The 21,365-nt window shown below is 42.9% G+C and overlaps 4 long non-coding RNA genes and 1 pseudogene across 4 annotated transcripts; all 5 read right to left on the bottom strand.

Moving 5' to 3' along the window:
- Nucleotides 1-350: 350 nt before the first annotated feature.
- LOC138926822 (uncharacterized) lies at nt 351-2,224 on the bottom strand (annotated as a pseudogene).
- A 3,234-nt stretch (nt 2,225-5,458) lies between these two features.
- Nucleotides 5,459-7,330, bottom strand: LOC138926829 (uncharacterized). Its single transcript, XR_011443501.1, has 3 exons — nt 6,779-7,330; nt 6,481-6,629; nt 5,459-6,424 (listed from the first exon to the last, which is right to left on the bottom strand). It is a non-coding gene; the product is annotated as an uncharacterized lncRNA (long non-coding RNA).
- Nucleotides 7,331-10,234: 2,904 nt separating this feature from the next.
- On the bottom strand, nt 10,235-11,781 carry LOC138926841 (uncharacterized). The gene is made up of 3 exons (XR_011443507.1): nt 11,241-11,781; nt 10,943-11,091; nt 10,235-10,886 (listed from the first exon to the last, which is right to left on the bottom strand). It is a non-coding gene; the product is annotated as an uncharacterized lncRNA (long non-coding RNA).
- Nucleotides 11,782-14,382: 2,601 nt separating this feature from the next.
- Nucleotides 14,383-16,254, bottom strand: LOC138926826 (uncharacterized). Its single transcript, XR_011443500.1, has 3 exons — nt 15,703-16,254; nt 15,405-15,553; nt 14,383-15,348 (listed from the first exon to the last, which is right to left on the bottom strand). It is a non-coding gene; the product is annotated as an uncharacterized lncRNA (long non-coding RNA).
- A 2,591-nt stretch (nt 16,255-18,845) lies between these two features.
- Nucleotides 18,846-20,716, bottom strand: LOC138926879 (uncharacterized). The gene is made up of 3 exons (XR_011443576.1): nt 20,165-20,716; nt 19,867-20,015; nt 18,846-19,810 (listed from the first exon to the last, which is right to left on the bottom strand). It is a non-coding gene; the product is annotated as an uncharacterized lncRNA (long non-coding RNA).
- Between the last annotated feature and the right edge of the window lie 649 nt (nt 20,717-21,365).

Below are 21,365 nucleotides of genomic sequence, written 5' to 3'. Positions count from 1 at the left end.
AGCACTCACATCTGTATGAAGTTAAATAGGGAATTGGGGATCGAAGATAGTCAGAACAGGTTCACTAGTCAGGATACGAATCACTTTCTGTCGTAACTGCCCATGCTTTTGTTTCCATAAAAATTACATACTTTTTGAAGTAAGACAACAGAGGGGTTTTAGCAACTGTGAAAACTTAGGTACAAACTGACGAAAATACGAGACCAGTCCAATAAATTGTCTCAGTTGCGTTGCGGATTGCGGGGCTCGTATTTTCCTAGAGCTCGTATTTTCCCAGGATTCAAAACCCAAGATTTTGACACAAGATTTTAGAAAGAAACAAACAATGGCATATTTATAACCCAAATCACCTAATCCCTTTGGAATACGGAAGGCGCATTTTTAAGCCCAAAAGCCCAAGTATTCGTACTGTCCTTCTTTGGTGTGAAAAATCTAGCCCCACCCAACCTAGCTATCTGGTCAGATATAAGTGGCAACAGATACTTGTCGGAAACAGTGTTAGCATTAAGCTCCCGATAGTCAAAACAGAGACGGTCTGTACCAATTTTCTTTCGGACAAGTAAAATCGGACTCGCAAAAAGAGAGGAACTGGGTCTTATAATGTTCGCATCTAGCAGCTCTTGAATAGAATGCCTAACCTTTTCTTTTTCCTCCACACTCAAACCGTAAGGGCGCCTCTGAACCGTCTTGTTTTTATCAATCAAGCGAATTTCTAGCTGTCCCGTAGTCACACGGCTCTGTGGAATACCGTTTATGAACGAATTTGAGAATTTTTGTAATATTGATAGCAGTCTATCTTTATCTGGTCCATGCAAATCGGTGTCAACATCGGCCAGGTCACAATTACATTCGGAAACTACGACAGGTAATATAGACTTTTTACTAAACAAAGTAAGCGCGCTTGATTTAATTGTCACGCCAATGCCCTGGCTCAAAATTTCACGACCAATCAAAGCTTCGTATTTAATATGATTATCTATAACTACGTGAAATAAGATTTGAAGTGAACGCTCACTACAAACGGAGTTACCACCTATACCCCTTAATGTCACTAGGTTGTTTATTCTAGTGCCTGATAATCTCAGCTATGCAGTCTCTTTGATGAGTGAGCATTCGGCTTCGGAGTCGAGGTAAAATTGGAACGACTCACTAGACTGTAGTAAAGTCCTAAGGGCTCAAGTACGGTACATATGTTCACATCTTTGATGTTGTTTCTTTTGATTGGCGGACGCTCCTGACGATCCGTGCAGATTGTAGATACATGTCCAGCTTTTCCACATTTGTAACAGATGACGGATGATCGATCTCTTCCTCCAGTATATCCATATTGTTGATTACGGAGTCTCTTTGTTACGGGGCTTGCAACAGTTGTGACACATGATGTGAGGCATAGCCCTGATAAAACCAAACGATTGGTAAAAACCAAACGGCGCAATCGTTTATCTATCCCAGCTGCATGTGCCAACGTAACGGATACTGCAATCTGCTAGACGCTGAGCGACTTCCAGCGGGCCATAGGGGAAGGGACCATTCTGCTCCCAAACAACGACAAAACACTCTCCATAATTTCTCCGTCCATTTAACAAATTCATAACGGTGTCGGACAAGTCTCCGTTCCAGAAAAATGTTGCAAAAATAATTCTCGGAACTTCGTCCATGAAATGCCGGGAAAACATATTTGCGAGAGCCGGTGTAATGCGGTGCCTTCCAGTGATTTGCTGAGCGCCATTACAAGAGCGCTGCACACGAGCTGATTTTCAGACAAAATGTAGTCGACTGTTGAACACCAAGATAGCGCGTCTGATCCTGCACGATCGGCGTTGAACTTTGGCAGTGTAATAATTTTGATATCTTTTGGCTCATTTTGAGAGCACGGCACTGTTTTATCAGTTCGGCGAGATTACGATTTTTCAATTCCAGGATTGCTAGAAGATTTTCATCACTGGCTAGAGGCGGAGCTCTTCCCACTTCTGATGACGACGATCCAGTATCAAATGCCTCAAGTGGACTTTCGGCGAAACGGCGATCATGTGTGGCATGATCTCCAACTTCTTTTCCAGTCTGACGCTCAAACTCATGTCCATTCCTTCTAATTTCCCTCACCCTTAAATACACACGCACAGTGCGGTGAGTTATGACGAGCACTATTTGTCTCACTCACGCCCACGCCCAGACTACATTGACGGAATTGCGTATCCGTCTTGCACGAAAGAACCGAGATCATAAGAAGTAGATCAAGAGTGTACATACAAATAATCGTTATAATTTAAATATTCAAAACAATCTGCGACACGGCCTACCTGACCTATCTTACGTCCTCGTGAGTGTACAAATAATAGGAACCTCCATGATGAGAATCCCCATTTGATGATGATTTTGGCCATAGTTAATGTTTTTCCTTTTTGACTATATCCTTGTTTTCTGATAAATGTTTTCGTCGTACTTATTGTCAATTATTGTAAATTTTACCTTTTACTAAATTATGGCAATTCTCTTCCATGTTACTGAGAGCGTTGCCACCCATCCACGTCACGATGTTACCAGTTGCCATGGATGATGCTATCGGATTTGCCATATGCCAAGGATTGGCATGAATTGCCCAGCAATTTATCCAAAATGCCCCCGTCGTCCTGCTCCAGCTCCGTTTTACCACCGCTGATGTCTTGCTGCGCTTCAACATAATTCCCGCCGATGTGACGCTGCAGCCCTTGTCACTGTATAAGACTTCTGATGTTTTTGCTGCAACCCTGTTATCGATGCCCTGCCGTCCCAAAGAATTCTTTTTTCCCGCCATGTTTATCGATGTCGCTTTTTCCCGCCATGTAAAGTGGTGAGTATTCGGAACAAAAGTTGCCCTCTGGGGTAATACTCCGGATGCTCACCACTCACTCTGCAATTGTGACCGTTGGCGGCGGTCGTCCCAAAATCCCAAAACCTAGTAAAAATCTAAAAATCTAATTAAACAGAACTGAACCAAATCCATGTAAACTAAAGTAAAACCAAAAGTAAAACCCATGTAAATCCATGTAAACTGTTTTTGTGAAAAGTTAAAAGCCAACTAAATTGTGAAACTAAAATTGTAAAACCAATTGCAAAACTCAAAAGCCAATAGAACAAACGATTAAAGACAAAATCAAAAGCCAATAAAACAATCAATTAAATTAAAAAAATCAAAATTAAAACAAAAAAAAAGTGTTAATTTATTATTTTGGTGGTACCGGAAATTTTAATCAAAATCTGGAGAAACACACACACACACGAAGGAGTGCGGAATAGCGGCATACAGGAGCTGGACAAGTAACTGGACAAGAAGGAGAAGGAAGGAAAAAAGTTTTTTATAATGGATACCTTTTTTGAATCGGACGACGAGATAATTTTCGATATTTCATCCCCAATTTCCTTAATTCTACCGGATGTTTCCTCACCTCACCGCTGTGAGTATGAATCTAAATTTAATAAATCACCCTCACTTCCCTCCTCGGTGGCGGAAACATACCTATCAAACGATGTTCTTCCAAAAAATTCCCCAATTATTTCCATGGGAAATTTGCCAAAGAGCCCCTGCTCTTCTGCCCAGGAGGTTAATGCCCCTCCTCATAGCGTGCATTTTGGGCTCCAACCAATACCAGGTCATACATATGAAAATAGGAATACAAATAACTGCGCAAGCGCAAGCCGTTTTTTCCCCACTCACCCACACACCTGTACGGAGACAGATATTAAAAGAGGAGACAAACGCACACACACCAACGATGAAGAACATACTCTGATCTCTTCGAATGAGAAATTGACACCTGCCATTAACAGTGGCAAAGATAACAGACATAATAATAAACGAAATCTTTCCTCATCTCCGACTGTGCTTTTTAGCACGGAAAAAAGGGTCCTCCTGGAGGAGTCCCTTGTTAAATGTAACAAGCAAATTAACTGCAGCCCCCCTTGCCACACCTCTATTGTTACCCCAAAAGACATTAACACACATAAAAATGTTAACTCAATTAACAGTCCCCCCATTCGCAATCCAGTATGTGCATTAACATTAGCAGCGCCTGGACAGGGCGCTATCTGTTGTCCTAAAACAAAAGTGCCTTTTGAACCATTTGTTGTTTCTTCATGTAATGTAAATTTAGAAAATGGAACAACTTCCGCTGACAAAGGCAAAGCCCATGAACTTGGACCCAAATCCTTTGCCCAAGGGGATCTAACTCCAGCTGCTCTGGAAATAGGAAATGATAAACAGGGCCCTTCCTCCTCTGTCAAAATACAGTCGGTGCAGGTCCTTAAAAACTTTTTCTCTGACTTGAAAAATTTTGCCATTACTAAACCTGCCGCGCCCCTACCTCCGATACGCCCCTCTCTCAAACCAAGTATAAACCTGAAAGCTTCCAGTGCAGCCAGTTCGGTAGACCAAGGTCCTTTGTTTTTTAAAGCCAAAGCCCTGGTCCATACATCGCCAAATTCGCTTGGTGAGATTGAGCGTATCAGGACTAAAAGGCAACAGCAGCAGCAGCAGCATAGGCAACAGCAACAGAAATCAAACATATATGCGAAATCCTATGAGGAGAATCCTATGAGGTAATCCTACAGTGCCACAGATGTCAAGGTTTTGGACATCTTAAGGGTTCGTGTAGGAGGCCCTTTAATTGTTTGAAATGTGCGGGCCGTCATCCTACCACGGCCTGCCAAAAACCCCGCTTTCGTCCTGCCTTGTGCTGCAACTGTGGCGGACGCCATGTGTCCTCCTACAGGGGCTGTCCTGCATATCAGGATTACAAAAATGGTCACTTTGACACTCATCAGCGCAAGGAGGCTGGTATACGTCGTCCCCACAAACGGCCACCAGCTCGTCATACTCCAAAGCATAATCGCCCAATTCAAAAACCCAGTCAAAATCGTTTTGCCATCCTGAAGGCCTCTGAGCAATCGGCGCAGCACTTGGGTGATAGTTTTGGCTACAGGAATAGGAACAGCAACATAAACTCCCAATTAACCAATAGGCGAAACCAAAATCAGCGCTCGGTTTTGGGAAAGAGGAAAGGCCAAACCCCTTTGTCCAAGTCTCCTGGTTATGACCGTGTTAGCAAAAGGCAGCATTCCAATCCTTTTCGCAGCCAGGATAAGAAGAAACTTAAAAATCTGGCCGAATCCCACCTGGCTAGATTTCAGGCAAGGCTTCGGATGGAGCACAATCATAATAATACTAATAATACTAATAAAATAAGAATAGAGGACAATTCTAGGCAACGGCAGCGTCAGCATGAGATGTTGCCACCCAAATCCAAATCGTATCAGGAGCAGCTCGATCATTGGCAGCAAAGGCTGTTGGCTGTTGAGGATCAACCGAGGCAGTTTATCCTGGAAGGGAACCAGATAAATAAAAAAGTTTTGCTTAAAGTTGAGGAGCTTGGGAAGTCATTTATTAAATTACTTGAATCTATAAATAAAATTACTGCAGCTTTTGACATAACAGAGCTGTCTATTAATAATACAAAATTACAAAGCATTTGTCACTCGGTTGAGATGGCATCTGTCGACGAGGAGGATTCACTTGTCCAACTATTAAACGCTAATGATGTTTATTATGATTAGTTCTTCCTTCCATCCTCCCTTTCAGCAGTGCCAAGGAAAAAATCCAAAAAATCCAAAGCTGCTAAAAATTTGCTTCTGGAATGCGGGCGGCGTTTCCAACAAGCTGGTTGATTTGAAGGAATTTTTAGCCAATTACAATATAGATGTCATGCTTATATGTGAGTCCAAAGTCGGATCCCTCACTATTGATGGATACCATTCATATTTGGCCAGAAACCCGGTAAACCATCGTAAGGGCGGAGCTGCAACTCTTGTCCGCCATGGACTGTCACACTCTGTCCTTAGCCCTGAGGAGTTTGAATCATATCAAGCCTGTCCTGTCTTGATTAACAATGTTGTTGTGTCATCCATTTATTGTCCACCGTCTATTAGATGGGCAGTCGGTGAATTTACCCAGCTCCTCAGGCGTATAGATGCGCTCTGCCCACCAAGCTCCTTGCGCTTTATATTGGCGGGTGATTGGAATGCCAAGGACCAGATGTGGGGCAGTGCTCGTGGTTGTTGCAGGGGCAAATTATTAGCCGAAGCCATACATTCTAGAGCCAGATACAATGTTCTTGCCACAGGATCAGCTACCCATTTTCCTTTTAGCCGGAAATCTAATCCATCTAATTTGGATTTTGGGATATATTCTGGTTTTTCTCCAAAACACATCCGTATCTCATCGATGGATGGGCTTTACTCAGACCACCTCCCTATGCTTATTGAGGCAGCCCTTGGGTGTGCTCCTTTGGCTCTTCCGGATGCCCCTTCAGTTATCAATTGGCCTCTTTTTCCTCCTCGTAGCGTCCATGGTTTCAAGGCTTTTCAATCAACACTTGACAGGAGCATAAACCTTAACATGGAATTGAAATCAATAGAGGATATTGATGATGCCATTGGTATTCTTACCCGGAAAATCCGTGAAGCTTTGGTCCAACATGCTGCTTTCCGTCCTGTTCCTAAAAGACACCCCCCGACAGCAAAGCTGGATCTCCGCACTAAAATTCTGCTGTTCCAAGCAAATTTCCTCAGAAGAAGTCTAAGGAAAAAACGCACACCTGATAATAAAAGGAAGGAATATTTCCATGATGAGAATCCCCATTTGATGATGATTTTGGCCATAGTTAATGTTTTTCCTTTTTGACTATGTCCTTGTTTTCTGATAAATGTTTTCGTCGTACTTATTGTCAATTATTGTAAATTTTACCTTTTACTAAATTATGGCAATTCTCTTCCATGTTCCTGAGAGCGTTGCCACCCATCCACGTCACGATGTTACCAGTTGCCATGGATGATGCTATCGGATTTGCCATATGCCAAGGATTGGCATGAATTGCCCAGCAATTTATCCAAAATGCCCCCGTCGTCCTGCTCCAGCTCCGTTTTACCACCGCTGATGTCTTGCTGCGCTTCAACATAATTCCCGCCGATGTGACGCTGCAGCCCTTGTCACTGTATAAGACTTCTGATGTTTTTGCTGCAACCCTGTTATCGATGCCCTGCCGTCCCAAAGAATTCTTTTTTCCCGCCATGTTTATCGATGTCGCTTTTTCCCGCCATGTAAAGTGGTGAGTATTCGGAACAAAAGTTGCCCTCTGGGGTAATACTCCGGATGCTCACCACTCACTCTGCAATTGTGACCGTTGGCGGCGGTCGTCCCAAAATCCCAAAACCTAGTAAAAATCTAAAAATCTAATTAAACAGAACTGAACCAAATCCATGTAAACTAAAGTAAAACCAAAAGTAAAACCCATGTAAATCCATGTAAACTGTTTTTGTGAAAAGTTAAAAGCCAACTAAATTGTGAAACTAAAATTGTAAAACCAATTGCAAAACTCAAAAGCCAATAGAACAAACGATTAAAGACAAAATCAAAAGCCAATAAAACAATCAATTAAATTAAAAAATCAAAATTAAAACAAAAAAAAAGTGTTAATTTATTATTTTGGTGGTACCGGAAATTTTAATCAAAATCTGGAGAAACACACACACACACGAAGGAGTGCGGAATAGCGGCATACAGGAGCTGGACAAGTAACTGGACAAGAAAGAGAAGGAAGGAAAAAAGTTTTTTATAATGGATACCTTTTTTGAATCGGACGACGAGATAATTTTCGATATTTCATCCCCAATTTCCTTAATTCTACCGGATGTTTCCTCACCTCACCGCTGTGAGTATGAATCTAAATTTAATAAATCACCCTCACTTCCCTCCTCGGTGGCGGAAACATACCTATCAAACGATGTTCTTCCAAAAAATTCCCCAATTATTTCCATGGGAAATTTGCCAAAGAGCCCCTGCTCTTCTGCCCAGGAGGTTAATGCCCCTCCTCATAGCGTGCATTTTGGGCTCCAACCAATACCAGGTCATACATATGAAAATAGGAATACAAATAACTGCGCAAGCGCAAGCCGTTTTTTCCCCACTCACCCACACACCTGTACGGAGACAGATATTAAAAGAGGAGACAAACGCACACACACCAACGATGAAGAACATACTCTGATCTCTTCGAATGAGAAATTGACACCTGCCATTAACAGTGGCAAAGATAACAGACATAATAATAAACGAAATCTTTTCTCATCTCCGACTGTGCTTTTTAGCACGGAAAAAAGGGTCCTCCTGGAGGAGTCCCTTGTTAAATGTAACAAGCAAATTAACTGCAGCCCCCCTTGCCACACCTCTATTGTTACCCCAAAAGACATTAACACACATAAAAATGTTAACTCAATTAACAGTCCCCCCATTCGCAATCCAGTATGTGCATTAACATTAGCAGCGCCTGGACAGGGCGCTATCTGTTGTCCTAAAACAAAAGTGCCTTTTGAACCATTTGTTGTTTCTTCATGTAATGTAAATTTAGAAAATGGAACAACTTCCGCTGACAAAGCCAAAGCCCATGAACTTGGACCCAAATCCTTTGCCCAAGGGGATCTAACTCCAGCTGCTCTGGAAATAGGAAATGATAAACAGGGCCCTTCCTCCTCTGTCAAAATACAGTCGGTGCAGGTCCTTAAAAACTTTTTCTCTGACTTGAAAAATTTTGCCATTACTAAACCTGCCACGCCCCTACCTCCGATACGCCCCTCTCTCAAACCAAGTATAAACCTGAAAGCTTCCAGTGCAGCCAGTTCGGTAGACCAAGGTCCTTTGTTTTTTAAAGCCAAAGCCCTGGTCCATACATCGCCAAATTCGCTTGGTGAGATTGAGCGTATCAGGACTAAAAGGCAACAGCAGCAGCAGCAGCATAGGCAACAGCAACAGAAATCAAACATATATGCGAAATCCTATGAGGAGAATTTTCCGCCTTTAGGCTCTAACAAGTCCTCAGCCTTAAGGACCCCGTCCTTCAAGAGCAACTTTGCGAAAAGGCTCTACAGCGAGGAGCGGAGAAAGTCTAATGTTGTCCCCCCTTTAACGCCCCGATCACCGAGAGCCTTGGATTATTCCATTCCACCTTGGGTAATCCTACAGTGCCACAGATGTCAAGGTTTTGGACATCTTAAGGGTTCGTGTAGGAGGCCCTTTAATTGTTTGAAATGTGCGGGCCGTCATCCTACCACGGCCTGCCAAAAACCCCGCTTTCGTCCTGCCTTGTGCTGCAACTGTGGCGGACGCCATGTGTCCTCCTACAGGGGCTGTCCTGCATATCAGGATTACAAAAATGGTCACTTTGACACTCATCAGCGCAAGGAGGCTGGTATACGTCGTCCCCACAAACGGCCACCAGCTCGTCATACTCCAAAGCATAATCGCCCAATTCAAAAACCCAGTCAAAATCGTTTTGCCATCCTGAAGGCCTCTGAGCAATCGGCGCAGCACTTGGGTGATAGTTTTGGCTACAGGAATAGGAACAGCAACATAAACTCCCAATTAACCAATAGGCGAAACCAAAATCAGCGCTCGGTTTTGGGAAAGAGGAAAGGCCAAACCCCTTTGTCCAAGTCTCCTGGTTATGACCGTGTTAGCAAAAGGCAGCATTCCAATCCTTTTCGCAGCCAGGATAAGAAGAAACTTAAAAATCTGGCCGAATCCCACCTGGCTAGATTTCAGGCAAGGCTTCGGATGGAGCACAATCATAATAATACTAATAATACTAATAAAATAAGAATAGAGGACAATTCTAGGCAACGGCAGCGTCAGCATGAGATGTTGCCACCCAAATCCAAATCGTATCAGGAGCAGCTCGATCATTGGCAGCAAAGGCTGTTGGCTGTTGAGGATCAACCGAGGCAGTTTATCCTGGAAGGGAACCAGATAAATAAAAAAGTTTTGCTTAAAGTTGAGGAGCTTGGGAAGTCATTTATTAAATTACTTGAATCTATAAATAAAATTACTGCAGCTTTTGACATAACAGAGCTGTCTATTAATAATACAAAATTACAAAGCATTTGTCACTCGGTTGAGATGGCATCTGTCGACGAGGAGGATTCACTTGTCCAACTATTAAACGCTAATGATGTTTATTATGATTAGTTCTTCCTTCCATCCTCCCTTTCAGCAGTGCCAAGGAAAAAATCCAAAAAATCCAAAGCTGCTAAAAATTTGCTTCTGGAATGCGGGCGGCGTTTCCAACAAGCTGGTTGATTTCAAGGAATTTTTAGCCAATTACAATATAGATGTCATGCTTATATGTGAGTCCAAAGTTGGATCTCTCACTATTGATGGATACCATTCATATTTGGCCAGAAACCCGGTAAACCATCGTAAGGGCGGAGCTGCAACTCTTGTCCGCCATGGACTGTCACACTCTGTCCTTAGCCCTGAGGAGTTTGAATCATATCAAGCCTGTCCTGTCTTGATTAACAATGTTGTTGTGTCATCCATTTATTGTCCACCGTCTATTAGATGGGCAGTCGGTGAATTTACCCAGCTCCTCAGGCGTATAGATGCGCTCTGCCCACCAAGCTCCTTGCGCTTTATATTGGCGGGTGATTGGAATGCCAAGGACCAGATGTGGGGCAGTGCTCGTGGTTGTTGCAGGGGCAAATTATTAGCCGAAGCCATACATTCTAGAGCCAGATACAATGTTCTTGCCACAGGATCAGCTACCCATTTTCCTTTTAGCCGGAAATCTAATCCATCTAATTTGGATTTTGGGATATATTCTGGTTTTTCTCCAAAACACATCCGTATCTCATCGATGGATGGGCTTTACTCAGACCACCTCCCTATGCTTATTGAGGCAGCCCTTGGGTGTGCTCCTTTGGCTCTTCCGGATGCCCCTTCAGTTATCAATTGGCCTCTTTTTCCTCCTCGTAGCGTCCATGGTTTCAAGGCTTTTCAATCAACACTTGACAGGAGCATAAACCTTAACATGGAATTGAAATCAATAGAGGATATTGATGATGCCATTGGTATTCTTACCCGGAAAATCCGTGAAGCTTTGGTCCAACATGCTGCTTTCCGTCCTGTTCCTAAAAGACACCCCCCGACAGCAAAGCTGGATCTCCGCACTAAAATTCTGCTGTTCCAAGCAAATTTCCTCAGAAGAAGTCTAAGGAAAAAACGCACACCTGATAATAAAAGGAAGGAATATTTCCATGATGAGAATCCCCATTTGATGATGATTTTGGCCATAGTTAATGTTTTTCCTTTTTGACTATGTCCTTGTTTTCTGATAAATGTTTTCGTCGTACTTATTGTCAATTATTGTAAATTTTACCTTTTACTAAATTATGGCAATTCTCTTCCATGTTCCTGAGAGCGTTGCCACCCATCCACGTCACGATGTTACCAGTTGCCATGGATGATGCTATCGGATTTGCCATATGCCAAGGATTGGCATGAATTGCCCGGCAATTTATCCAAAATGCCCCCGTCGTCCTGCTCCAGCTCCGTTTTACCACCGCTGATGTCTTGCTGCGCTTCAACATAATTCCCGCCGATGTGACGCTGCAGCCCTTGTCACTGTATAAGACTTCTGATGTTTTTGCTGCAACCCTGTTATCGATGCCCTGCCGTCCCAAAGAATTCTTTTTTCCCGCCATGTTTATCGATGTCGCTTTTTCCCGCCATGTAAAGTGGTGAGTATTCGGAACAAAAGTTGCCCTCTGGGGTAATACTCCGGATGCTCACCACTCACTCTGCAATTGTGACCGTTGGCGGCGGTCGTCCCAAAATCCCAAAACCTAGTAAAAATCTAAAAATCTAATTAAACAGAACTGAACCAAATCCATGTAAACTAAAGTAAAACAAAAAGTAAAACCCATGTAAATCCATGTAAACTGTTTTTGTGAAAAGTTAAAAGCCAACTAAATTGTGAAACTAAAATTGTAAAACCAATTGCAAAACTCAAAAGCCAATAGAACAAACGATTAAAGACAAAATCAAAAGCCAATAAAACAATCAATTAAATTAAAAAATCAAAATTAAAACAAAAAAAAAGTGTTAATTTATTATTTTGGTGGTACCGGAAATTTTAATCAAAATCTGGAGAAACACACACACACACGAAGGAGTGCGGAATAGCGGCATACAGGAGCTGGACAAGTAACTGGACAAGAAAGAGAAGGAAGGAAAAAAGTTTTTTATAATGGATACCTTTTTTGAATCGGACGACGAGATAATTTTCGATATTTCATCCCCAATTTCCTTAATTCTACCGGATGTTTCCTCACCTCACCGCTGTGAGTATGAATCTAAATTTAATAAATCACCCTCACTTCCCTCCTCGGTGGCGGAAACATACCTATCAAACGATGTTCTTCCAAAAAATTCCCCAATTATTTCCATGGGAAATTTGCCAAAGAGCCCCTGCTCTTCTGCCCAGGAGGTTAATGCCCCTCCTCATAGCGTGCATTTTGGGCTCCAACCAATACCAGGTCATACATATGAAAATAGGAATACAAATAACTGCGCAAGCGCAAGCCGTTTTTTCCCCACTCACCCACACACCTGTACGGAGACAGATATTAAAAGAGGAGACAAACGCACACACACCAACGATGAAGAACATACTCTGATCTCTTCGAATGAGAAATTGACACCTGCCATTAACAGTGGCAAAGATAACAGACATAATAATAAACGAAATCTTTCCTCATCTCCGACTGTGCTTTTTAGCACGGAAAAAAGGGTCCTCCTGGAGGAGTCCCTTGTTAAATGTAACAAGCAAATTAACTGCAGCCCCCCTTGCCACACCTCTATTGTTACCCCAAAAGACATTAACACACATAAAAATGTTAACTCAATTAACAGTCCCCCCATTCGCAATCCAGTATGTGCATTAACATTAGCAGCGCCTGGACAGGGCGCTATCTGTTGTCCTAAAACAAAAGTGCCTTTTGAACCATTTGTTGTTTCTTCATGTAATGTAAATTTAGAAAATGGAACAACTTCCGCTGACAAAGGCAAAGCCCATGAACTTGGACCCAAATCCTTTGCCCAAGGGGATCTAACTCCAGCTGCTCTGGAAATAGGAAATGATAAACAGGGCCCTTCCTCCTCTGTCAAAATACAGTCGGTGCAGGTCCTTAAAAACTTTTTCTCTGACTTGAAAAATTTTGCCATTACTAAACCTGCCACGCCCCTACCTCCGATACGCCCCTCTCTCAAACCAAGTATAAACCTGAAAGCTTCCAGTGCAGCCAGTTCGGTAGACCAAGGTCCTTTGTTTTTTAAAGCCAAAGCCCTGGTCCATACATCGCCAAATTCGCTTGGTGAGATTGAGCGTATCAGGACTAAAAGGCAACAGCAGCAGCAGCAGCATAGGCAACAACAACAGAAATCAAACATATATGCGAAATCCTATGAGGAGAATTTTCCGCCTTTAGGCTCTAACAAGTCCTCAGCCTTAAGGACCCCGTCCTTCAAGAGCAACTTTGCGAAAAGGCTCTACAGCGAGGAGCGGAGAAAGTCTAATGTTGTCCCCCCTTTAACGCCCCGATCACCGAGAGCCTTGGATTATTCCAATCCACCTTGGGTAATCCTACAATGCCACAGATGTCAAGGTTTTGGACATCTTAAGGGTTCGTGTAGGAGGCCCTTTAATTGTTTAAAATGTGCGGGCCGTCATCCTACCACGGCCTGCCAAAAACCCCGCTTTCGTCCTGCCTTGTGCTGCAACTGTGGCGGACGCCATGTGTCCTCCTACAGGGGCTGTCCTGCATATCAGGATTACAAAAATGGTCACTTTGACACTCATCAGCGCAAGGAGGCTGGTATACGTCGTCCCCACAAACGGCCACCAGCTCGTCATACTCCAAAGCATAATCGCCCAATTCAAAAACCCAGTCAAAATCGTTTTGCCATCCTGAAGGCCTCTGAGCAATCGGCGCAGCACTTGGGTGATAGTTTTGGCTACAGGAATAGGAACAGCAACATAAACTCCCAATTAACCAATAGGCGAAACCAAAATCAGCGCTCGGTTTTGGGAAAGAGGAAAGGCCAAACCCCTTTGTCCAAGTCTCCTGGTTATGACCGTGTTAGCAAAAGGCAGCATTCCAATCCTTTTCGCAGCCAGGATAAGAAGAAACTTAAAAATCTGGCCGAATCCCACCTGGCTAGATTTCAGGCAAGGCTTCGGATGGAGCACAATCATAATAATACTAATAATACTAATAAAATAAGAATAGAGGACAATTCTAGGCAACGGCAGCGTCAGCATGAGATGTTGCCACCCAAATCCAAATCGTATCAGGAGCAGCTCGATCATTGGCAGCAAAGGCTGTTGGCTGTTGAGGATCAACAGAGGCAGTTTATCCTGGAAGGGAACCAGATAAATAAAAAAGTTTTGCTTAAAGTTGAGGAGCTTGGGAAGTCATTTATTAAATTACTTGAATCTATAAATAAAATTACTGCAGCTTTTGACATAACAGAGCTGTCTATTAATAATACAAAATTACAAAGCATTTGTCACTCGGTTGAGATGGCATCTGTCGACGAGGAGGATTCACTTGTCCAACTATTAAACGCTAATGATGTTTATTATGATTAGTTCTTCCTTCCATCCTCCCTTTCAGCAGTGCCAAGGAAAAAATCCAAAAAATCCAAAGCTGCTAAAAATTTGCTTCTGGAATGCGGGCGGCGTTTCCAACAAGCTGGTTGATTTGAAGGAATTTTTAGCCAATTACAATATAGATGTCATGCTTATATGTGAGTCCAAAGTCGGATCTCTCACTATTGATGGATACCATTCATATTTGGCCAGAAACCCGGTAAACCATCGTAAGGGCGGAGCTGCAACTCTTGTCCGCCATGGACTGTCACACTCTGTCCTTAGCCCTGAGGAGTTTGAATCATATCAAGCCTGTCCTGTCTTCATTAACAATGTTGTTGTGTCATCCATTTATTGTCCACCGTCTATTAGATGGGCAGTCGGTGAATTTACCCAGCTCCTCAGGCGTATAGATGCGCTCTGCCCACCAAGCTCCTTGCGCTTTATATTGGCGGGTGATTGGAATGCCAAGGACCAGATGTGGGGCAGTGCTCGTGGTTGTTGCAGGGGCAAATTATTAGCCGAAGCCATACATTCTAGAGCCAGATACAATGTTCTTGCCACAGGATCAGCTACCCATTTTCCTTTTAGCCGGAAATCTAATCCATCTAATTTGGATTTTGGGATATATTCTGGTTTTTCTCCAAAACACATCCGTATCTCATCGATGGATGGGCTTTACTCAGACCACCTCCCTATGCTTATTGAGGCAGCCCTTGGGTGTGCTCCTTTGGCTCTTCCGGATGCCCCTTCAGTTATCAATTGGCCTCTTTTTCCTCCTCGTAGCGTCCATGGTTTCAAGGCTTTTCAATCAACACTTGACAGGAGCATAAACCTTAACATGGAATTGAAATCAATAGAGGATATTGATGATGCCATTGGTATTCTTACCCGGAAAATCCGTGAAGCTTTGGTCCAACATGCTGCTTTCCGTCCTGTTCCTAAAAGACACCCCCCGACAGCAAAGCTGGATCTCCGCACTAAAATTCTGCTGTTCCAAGCAAATTTCCTCAGAAGAAGTCTAAGGAAAAAACGCACACCTGATAATAAAAGGAAGGAATATTTCCATGATGAGAATCCCCATTTGATGATGATTTTGGCCATAGTTAATGTTTTTCCTTTTTGACTATGTCCTTGTTTTCTGATAAATGTTTTCGTCGTACTTATTGTCAATTATTGTAAATTTTACCTTTTACTAAATTATGGCAATTCTCTTCCATGTTCCTGAGAGCGTTGCCACCCATCCACGTCACGATGTTACCAGTTGCCATGGATGATGCTATCGGATTTGCCATATGCCAAGGATTGGCATGAATTGCCCGGCAATTTATCCAAAATGCCCCCGTCGTCCTGCTCCAGCTCCGTTTTACCACCGCTGATGTCTTGCTGCGCTTCAACATAATTCCCGCCGATGTGACGCTGCAGCCCTTGTCACTGTATAAGACTTCTGATGTTTTTGCTGCAACCCTGTTATCGATGCCCTGCCGTCCCAAAGAATTCTTTTTTCCCGCCATGTTTATCGATGTCGCTTTTTCCCGCCATGTAAAGTGGTGAGTATTCGGAACAAAAGTTGCCCTCTGGGGTAATACTCCGGATGCTCACCACTCACTCTGCAATTGTGACCGTTGGCGGCGGTCGTCCCAAAATCCCAAAACCTAGTAAAAATCTAAAAATCTAATTAAACAGAACTGAACCAAATCCATGTAAACTAAAGTAAAACCAAAAGTAAAACCCATGTAAATCCATGTAAACTGTTTTTGTGAAAAGTTAAAAGCCAACTAAATTGTGAAACTAAAATTGTAAAACCAATTGCAAAACTCAAAAGCCAATAGAACAAACGATTAAAGACAAAATCAAAAGCCAATAAAACAATCAATTAAATTAAAAAATCAAAATTAAAACAAAAAAAAAGTGTTAATTTATTATTTTGGTGGTACCGGAAATTTTAATCAAAATCTGGAGAAACACACACACACACGAAGGAGTGCGGAATAGCGGCATACAGGAGCTGGACAAGTAACTGGACAAGAAGGAGAAGGAAGGAAAAAAGTTTTTTATAATGGATACCTTTTTTGAATCGGACGACGAGATAATTTTCGATATTTCATCCCCAATTTCCTTAATTCTACCGGGTGTTTCCTCACCTCACCGCTGTGAGTATGAATCTAAATTTAATAAATCACCCTCACTTCCCTCCTCGGTGGCGGAAACATACCTATCAAACGATGTTCTTCCAAAAAATTCCCCAATTATTTCCATGGGAAATTTGCCAAAGAGCCCCTGCTCTTCTGCCCAGGAGGTTAATGCCCCTCCTCATAGCGTGCATTTTGGGCTCCAACCAATACCAGGTCATACATATGAAAATAGGAATACAAATAACTGCGCAAGCGCAAGCCGTTTTTTCCCCACTCACCCACACACCTGTACGGAGACAGATATTAAAAGAGGAGACAAACGCACACACACCAACGATGAAGAACATACTCTGATCTCTTCGAATGAGAAATTGACACCTGCCATTAACAGTGGCAAAGATAACAGACATAATAATAAACGAAATCTTTCCTCATCTCCGACTGTGCTTTTTAGCACGGAAAAAAGGGTCCTCCTGGAGGAGTCCCTTGTTAAATGTAACAAGCAAATTAACTGCAGCCCCCCTTGCCACACCTCTATTGTTACCCCAAAAGACATTAACACACATAAAAATGTTAACTCAATTAACAGTCCCCCCATTCGCAATCCAGTATGTGCATTAACATTAGCAGCGCCTGGACAGGGCGCTATCTGTTGTCCTAAAACAAAAGTGCCTTTTGAACCATTTGTTGTTTCTTCATGTAATGTAAATTTAGAAAATGGAACAACTTCCGCTGACAAAGGCAAAGCCCATGAACTTGGACCCAAATCCTTTGCCCAAGGGGATCTAACTCCAGCTGCTCTGGAAATAGGAAATGATAAACAGGGCCCTTCCTCCTCTGTCAAAATACAGTCGGTGCAGGTCCTTAAAAACTTTTTCTCTGACTTGAAAAATTTTGCCATTACTAAACCTGCCACGCCCCTACCTCCGATACGCCCCTCTCTCAAACCAAGTATAAACCTGAAAGCTTCCAGTGCAGCCAGTTCGGTAGACCAAGGTCCTTTGTTTTTTAAAGCCAAAGCCCTGGTCCATACATCGCCAAATTCGCTTGGTGAGATTGAGCGTATCAGGACTAAAAGGCAACAGCAGCAGCAGCAGCATAGGCAACAACAACAGAAATCAAACATATATGCGAAATCCTATGAGGAGAATTTTCCGCCTTTAGGCTCTAACAAGTCCTCAGCCTTAAGGACCCCGTCCTTCAAGAGCAACTTTGCGAAAAGGCTCTACAGCGAGGAGCGGAGAAAGTCTAATGTTGTCCCCCCTTTAACGCCCCGATCACCGAGAGCCTTGGATTATTCCAATCCACCTTGGGTAATCCTACAATGCCACAGATGTCAAGGTTTTGGACATCTTAAGGGTTCGTGTAGGAGGCCCTTTAATTGTTTAAAATGTGCGGGCCGTCATCCTACCACGGCCTGCCAAAAACCCCGCTTTCGTCCTGCCTTGTGCTGCAACTGTGGCGGACGCCATGTGTCCTCCTACAGGGGCTGTCCTGCATATCAGGATTACAAAAATGGTCACTTTGACACTCATCAGCGCAAGGAGGCTGGTATACGTCGTCCCCACAAACGGCCACCAGCTCGTCATACTCCAAAGCATAATCGCCCAATTCAAAAACCCAGTCAAAATCGTTTTGCCATCCTGAAGGCCTCTGAGCAATCGGCGCAGCACTTGGGTGATAGTTTTGGCTACAGGAATAGGAACAGCAACATAAACTCCCAATTAACCAATAGGCGAAACCAAAATCAGCGCTCGGTTTTGGGAAAGAGGAAAGGCCAAACCCCTTTGTCCAAGTCTCCTGGTTATGACCGTGTTAGCAAAAGGCAGCATTCCAATCCTTTTCGCAGCCAGGATAAGAAGAAACTTAAAAATCTGGCCGAATCCCACCTGGCTAGATTTCAGGCAAGGCTTCGGATGGAGCACAATCATAATAATACTAATAATACTAATAAAATAAGAATAGAGGACAATTCTAGGCAACGGCAGCGTCAGCATGAGATGTTGCCACCCAAATCCAAATCGTATCAGGAGCAGCTCGATCATTGGCAGCAAAGGCTGTTGGCTGTTGAGGATCAACAGAGGCAGTTTATCCTGGAAGGGAACCAGATAAATAAAAAAGTTTTGCTTAAAGTTGAGGAGCTTGGGAAGTCATTTATTAAATTACTTGAATCTATAAATAAAATTACTGCAGCTTTTGACATAACAGAGCTGTCTATTAATAATACAAAATTACAAAGCATTTGTCACTCGGTTGAGATGGCATCTGTCGACGAGGAGGATTCACTTGTCCAACTATTAAACGCTAATGATGTTTATTATGATTAGTTCTTCCTTCCATCCTCCCTTTCAGCAGTGCCAAGGAAAAAATCCAAAAAATCCAAAGCTGCTAAAAATTTGCTTCTGGAATGCGGGCGGCGTTTCCAACAAGCTGGTTGATTTGAAGGAATTTTTAGCCAATTACAATATAGATGTCATGCTTATATGTGAGTCCAAAGTCGGATCTCTCACTATTGATGGATACCATTCATATTTGGCCAGAAACCCGGTAAACCATCGTAAGGGCGGAGCTGCAACTCTTGTCCGCCATGGACTGTCACACTCTGTCCTTAGCCCTGAGGAGTTTGAATCATATCAAGCCTGTCCTGTCTTGATTAACAATGTTGTTGTGTCATCCATTTATTGTCCACCGTCTATTAGATGGGCAGTCGGTGAATTTACCCAGCTCCTCAGGCGTATAGATGCGCTCTGCCCACCAAGCTCCTTGCGCTTTATATTGGCGGGTGATTGGAATGCCAAGGACCAGATGTGGGGCAGTGCTCGTGGTTGTTGCAGGGGCAAATTATTAGCCGAAGCCATACATTCTAGAGCCAGATACAATGTTCTTGCCACAGGATCAGCTACCCATTTTCCTTTTAGCCGGAAATCTAATCCATCTAATTTGGATTTTGGGATATATTCTGGTTTTTCTCCAAAACACATCCGTATCTCATCGATGGATGGGCTTTACTCAGACCACCTCCCTATGCTTATTGAGGCAGCCCTTGGGTGTGCTCCTTTGGCTCTTCCGGATGCCCCTTCAGTTATCAATTGGCCTCTTTTTCCTCCTCGTAGCGTCCATGGTTTCAAGGCTTTTCAATCAACACTTGACAGGAGCATAAACCTTAACATGGAATTGAAATCAATAGAGGATATTGATGATGCCATTGGTATTCTTACCCGGAAAATCCGTGAAGCTTTGGTCCAACATGCTGCTTTCCGTCCTGTTCCTAAAAGACACCCCCCGACAGCAAAGCTGGATCTCCGCACTAAAATTCTGCTGTTCCAAGCAAATTTCCTCAGAAGAAGTCTAAGGAAAAAACGCACACCTGATAATAAAAGGAAGGAATATTTCCATGATGAGAATCCCCATTTGATGATGATTTTGGCCATAGTTAATGTTTTTCCTTTTTGACTATGTCCTTGTTTTCTGATAAATGTTTTCGTCGTACTTATTGTCAATTATTGTAAATTTTACCTTTTACTAAATTATGGCAATTCTCTTCCATGTTCCTGAGAGCGTTGCCACCCATCCACGTCACGATGTTACCAGTTGCCATGGATGATGCTATCGGATTTGCCATATGCCAAGGATTGGCATGAATTGCCCGGCAATTTATCCAAAATGCCCCCGTCGTCCTGCTCCAGCTCCGTTTTACCACCGCTGATGTCTTGCTGCGCTTCAACATAATTCCCGCCGATGTGACGCTGCAGCCCTTGTCACTGTATAAGACTTCTGATGTTTTTGCTGCAACCCTGTTATCGATGCCCTGCCGTCCCAAAGAATTCTTTTTTCCCGCCATGTTTATCGATGTCGCTTTTTCCCGCCATGTAAAGTGGTGAGTATTCGGAACAAAAGTTGCCCTCTGGGGTAATACTCCGGATGCTCACCACTCACTCTGCAATTGTGACCGTTGGCGGCGGTCGTCCCAAAATCCCAAAACCTAGTAAAAATCTAAAAATCTAATTAAACAGAACTGAACCAAATCCATGTAAACTAAAGTAAAACCAAAAGTAAAACCCATGTAAATCCATGTAAACTGTTTTTGTGAAAAGTTAAAAGCCAACTAAATTGTGAAACTAAAATTGTAAAACCAATTGCAAAACTCAAAAGCCAATAGAACAAACGATTAAAGACAAAATCAAAAGCCAATAAAACAATCAATTAAATTAAAAAATCAAAATTAAAACAAAAAAAAAGTGTTAATTTATTATTTTGGTGGTACCGGAAATTTTAATCAAAATCTGGAGAAACACACACACACACGAAGGAGTGCGGAATAGCGGCATACAGGAGCTGGACAAGTAACTGGACAAGAAGGGGAAGGAAGGAAAAAAGTTTTTTATAATGGATACCTTTTTTGAATCGGACGACGAGATAATTTTCGATATTTCATCCCCAATTTCCTTAATTCTACCGGGTGTTTCCTCACCTCACCGCTGTGAGTATGAATCTAAATTTAATAAATCACCCTCACTTCCCTCCTCGGTGGCGGAAACATACCTATCAAACGATGTTCTTCCAAAAAATTCCCCAATTATTTCCATGGGAAATTTGCCAAAGAGCCCCTGCTCTTCTGCCCAGGAGGTTAATGCCCCTCCTCATAGCGTGCATTTTGGGCTCCAACCAATACCAGGTCATACATATGAAAATAGGAATACAAATAACTGCGCAAGCG

Source organism: Drosophila bipectinata, chromosome 4 (assembly GCF_030179905.1).
Source record: "Drosophila bipectinata strain 14024-0381.07 chromosome 4, DbipHiC1v2, whole genome shotgun sequence".
Lineage (NCBI taxonomy): Eukaryota > Metazoa > Arthropoda > Insecta > Diptera > Drosophilidae > Drosophila > Drosophila bipectinata.
Note: the sequence above shows the minus strand (reverse complement) of the source record. Positions and strands in the feature narration are given on the sequence as shown.